Source organism: Arachis stenosperma, chromosome 10, assembly GCF_014773155.1.
Source record: "Arachis stenosperma cultivar V10309 chromosome 10, arast.V10309.gnm1.PFL2, whole genome shotgun sequence".
NCBI classification, from domain to species: Eukaryota; Viridiplantae; Streptophyta; class Magnoliopsida; order Fabales; family Fabaceae; genus Arachis; species Arachis stenosperma.
The window spans coordinates 112,548,106-112,552,474 of record NC_080386.1 but is presented as its reverse complement, the minus strand read 5'-3'; the positions used below and the strand labels follow the sequence as shown (position 1 = coordinate 112,552,474).

Sequence of the window (4,369 nt, the reverse complement as noted above, 5' to 3'; positions counted from 1 at the left end):
GCTTTCTGAATGGAGCATCATAGGTATTTTCTATGATGGTCTCTATGAACTATCCAAGATGTCTTTGGATAGCTGATGAGCGGATAATTTGTACGCTTTTTGGCATTGTTTTTAGTATGTTTTTAGTGTGATCTAGTTAGTTTTTAGTATATTTTTATTAGTTTTTAATTAAAATTCACTTTTCTGGACTTTACTATGAGTTTGTGTGTTTTTCTGTGATTTCAGGTATTTTCTGGCTGAAATTGAGGGACCTGAGCAAAAATCTGATCCAGAGACTCAAAAGGACTGCAGATGCTGTTGGATTCTGACCTCCCTGCACTCGAAGTGGATTTTCTGGAGCTACAGAAGCCCAATTGGCGCGTTCTCAACGGCGTTGGAAAGTAGACATCCTGGGCTTTCCAGCAATATATGATAGTCCATACTTTGCCCAAGATTTGATGGCCCAAACCGGCGTTCAAAGTCACCTCAAGAAATTCCAGCGTTAAACGCCGGAACTGGCACCTAAATGGGAGTTAAACGCCCAAACTGGCATAAAAGCTGGCGTTTAACTCCAAGAGGAGTCTCTACACGAAAAAGCTTCATTTGCTCAGCCCAAGCACACACCAAGTGGGTCCGGAAGTGGATTTTTATGTCATTTACTCATCTTTGTACACCTTAGGCTACTAGTTTTCTATAAGTAGGACCTTTTACTATTGTATTTGACATCTTGGTAGCTATCTTTGAGTTTTATGCTATCTTAGATCACTGGGAGGCTGGCCTCACGGCCATGCCTAGACCTTGTTCTTATGTATTTTCAACGGTGGAGTTTCTACACACCATAGATTAAGGTGTGGAGCTCTGCTGTACCTCGAGTATTAATGCAATTACTATTGTTCTTCTATTCAATTTCGCTTGTTCTTTGTCCAAGATATCACTTGCTCTTCAACTTGATGAATGTGATGATCCGTGACACTCATCATCATTCTCACCTATGAACAAAGTGACTGACAACCACTCTTGTTCTACAAGCATATGAGGCTCTAGTGTTTATCTCTTGGATTCTTTAACCGGAATCTTCGTGGTATAGGCGAGAACTGATGGCGGCATTCAAGAGAATCCGGAAGGTCTAACCTTGTCTGTGGTATTCTGAGTAGGATTCAATGATTGAATGACTGTGACGTGCTTCAAACTCCTGAAGGCGGGGCGTTAGTGACAGACGCAAAAGAATCACTGGATTCTATTCCGGCCTGATTGAGAACCGACAGATGGATAGCCGTGCCGTGACAGGGTGCGTTGAACATTTCCAATGAGAGGATGGGAGGTAGCCACTGACAACGGTGAAACCCTTGCATAAGCTTGCCATGGAAAGGAGTAAGAAGGATTGGATGAAGACTGTAGGAAAGCAGAGAGACGGAAGGGAAGGCATCTTCATACGCTTATCTGAAGCTCTCACCAATGATATACATAAGTATCTCTATCTTTATGCTTTATTCGTTTATCATCTATACCCATTTGAGTCTGCCTGACTGAGATTTACAAGGTGACCATAGCTTGCTTCATAGCAACAATCTCCGTGGGATCGACCCTTACTCACGTAAGGTTTATTACTTGGACGACCCAGTGCACTTGCTGGTTAGTTGTGCGAAGTTGTGTTTATGCCATGGTATTGAGCACCAAGTCTTTGGAGCCATTACCGGGGATTATTTCGTGTATTAAAAAGTAGTGATCACAATTTCGTGCACCAAGTTTTTGGCGCCGTTGCCGGGGATTGTTTGTGTATGGACAACTGACGGTTCATCTTGTTGCTTAGATTAGGTATTTATTTTTTTTCGAAATTCTTGAAGATGAATTCTAGAGTTTCATGATGATTTGTTGAAATCTGGCTGGCTGAGAAGCCATGTCTAATCTCATTGGACCGAGGTTTCAACTTATCATCACAGAAGCTTGTTGATTTTTTATCAATCTTGCTTTTGGAGCAGTGATCTGCTAAGGCTTGGCTGGCCTTTGACCATGTCTAGTGTCTTGGACCGAAGCTTTCTTTGAAAGCTTGGCTGGCTGTGAAGCCATGTCTAATTCCTGGACCGGAGTCTTAGACTAGCATTGCACTGATTCCTGGAATTCTCATTAAGAATTTTGATATCTTTTTCCACTTAATTTTCGAAAATCACAAAAAAAAAATTCACAAAATCATAAAAACCAAAAATATTTGATGAGTCTAGTGTTTCATCTTAAGTTTGGTGTCAATTGCATACATTCATTCATGTGTCTCAAGGATCTTCAAGTGATTCTTGATGATTTCTTACTCTGATCTTTGAATTCTTTTGACTTGAGTGTTTATGTGTCTCATGTAGTGTCAGTAGTATACAAACTGCTAAGTTTGGTGTCTTGCATGCATTGTTATTTGATTCTTGTTGCATTTTGATTATTAAAAATCCAAAAATATTTTTAATTTGTGTCTTTTCAAGTCAATAACACAAAGAATTGAAGATTCAGAACATACTGCAGAGGAATTATACAGAAAAAGCTGAGCATTCGAAAATGCCCAGTAAAGAAGACAGACTGGCGTTTAAACGCCAGTCAGGGTACCTGGTTGGGCATTTAACGCCCAAAAAGGGTGCATTTTGGGCGTTAAACGCCAGAATGGATACCATTCTGGGCGTTTAACGCCAGGATGGCAAAGGGGGAAGATTTTGTTTTCAAAATCAATTTTTTTCAAGTTTTCAAAGTTTTTCAAAATCAAATCTTTTTCAAATCATATCTTTTCAATCAAATGTTTTCAATATCAATTTCTTTCCTTTTTCAAAGATACTTACTAACAATTAATGATTTGATTGAACATCTCAAATTTATTGCCTTTTCTGTTGAGAAAGGTTTAATGTTTAAATCATATCTTTTCTTGTTAGGCAAGTCATTAATTTTTTTAAAAAAAAAATCAAATCTTTTTAAAAATTGTTTTCAAATCATATCTTTTTAAAATTGTTTTCAAATCATATCTTCTCAATCACATCTTTTTCAAAATAAGTTTTCAATCAAATCTTTTTAATTTCTAATTTCAAAATCTTTTTCAAAAATCACTTGATTTCTTTTTCACTTTGAATTTTCGAAAGTTATCAATCAACTTTTCAAAATGTTTTCAAAATCTTTTTAATTGAATTTTCGAAAATTCTCTTCCCTCCTTCTCACATCCTTCTATTTATGGAGTACTACTCCTTCTTAATGCACAATTCGAACTCTATCTAATCAAGTTCGAAATTCTTCTACCTCCTTCTTTTATTTTTCTTTACCTCTGACACCTCAAGGAATCTCTATACTGTGACATAGAGGATTCCATATTTTCTTGTTCTCTTCTCTTTCATATGAGCAGGAGCAGAGACAAAGGCATTCTTGTTGAAGCTGACCCTGAACCTGAAAGGACCTTGAAGCGAAAGCTAAGAGAAGCTAAGGCACAACTCTCTGTAGAGGACCTAACCGAATTCTTCAAGGAAGAAGAACCCATGGCAGCCGAAAACAACAACAAAGCCAACAATGCAAGGAAGGTGCTGGGTGACTTCACTGCACCTACTCCCAATTTCTATGGGAGAAGCATCTCTATCCCTGCCATTGGAGCAAACAACTTTGAGCTTAAGCCTTAATTAGTTTCTCTAATGCAACAGAATTGCAAGTTCCATGGACTTCCAATGGAAGATCCTCATCAGTTTTTAGCTGAGTTCTTGCAAATCTGTGACACAGTCAAGACTAATGGGGTTGACCCTGAGGTCTACAGACTGATGCTATTCCCTTTTGCTGTAAGAGACAGGGCTAGAATATGGTTGGACTCTCAACCTAAAGATAGCCTGGACTCTTGGAAAAAGCTAGTCAATGTCTTCTTGGCAAAGTTCTTTCCACCTCAAAAATGGAGTAAGCTTAGAGTGGAAGTCCAAACCTTCAGACAGAAGGATGGAGAATCCCTCTATGAAGCTTGGGAAAGATACAAACAATTAATCAGAAAGTGCCCCTCAGACATGCTTTCTGAATGGAGCATCATAGGTATTTTCTATGATGGTCTATCTGAACTATCCAAGATGTCCTTGGATAGCTCTGCTGGAGGATCTCTTCATCTGAAGAAGACGCCTACAGAAGCTCAAGAGCTCATTGAAATGGTTGCAAATAACCAATACATGTACACTTCTGAAAGGAATCCTGTGAACAATGGGACAAGTCAGAAGAAAGGAGTTCTTGAGATTGATGCTCTGAATGCCATACTGGCTCAGAACAAGATATTGACTCAACAAGTCAATTTGATTTCTCAAAGTCTGTCTGGAATGCAAAATGCACCAAGCAGTACTAAGGATGCTTCACCTGAGGAAGAAGCTTATGATCCTGAGAACCCTTCAATGGAAAAGGTGAATTA

General features: G+C 38.7%; 1 non-coding gene across 1 annotated transcript; it reads right to left on the bottom strand.

The window, feature by feature from the left end:
- Nucleotides 1-3,878: 3,878 nt before the first annotated feature.
- LOC130958878 (small nucleolar RNA R71) lies at nt 3,879-3,986 on the bottom strand. Its single transcript, XR_009077981.1, has one exon. It is a non-coding gene; the product is annotated as a small nucleolar RNA R71 (small nucleolar RNA).
- Nucleotides 3,987-4,369: the final 383 nt, after the last annotated feature.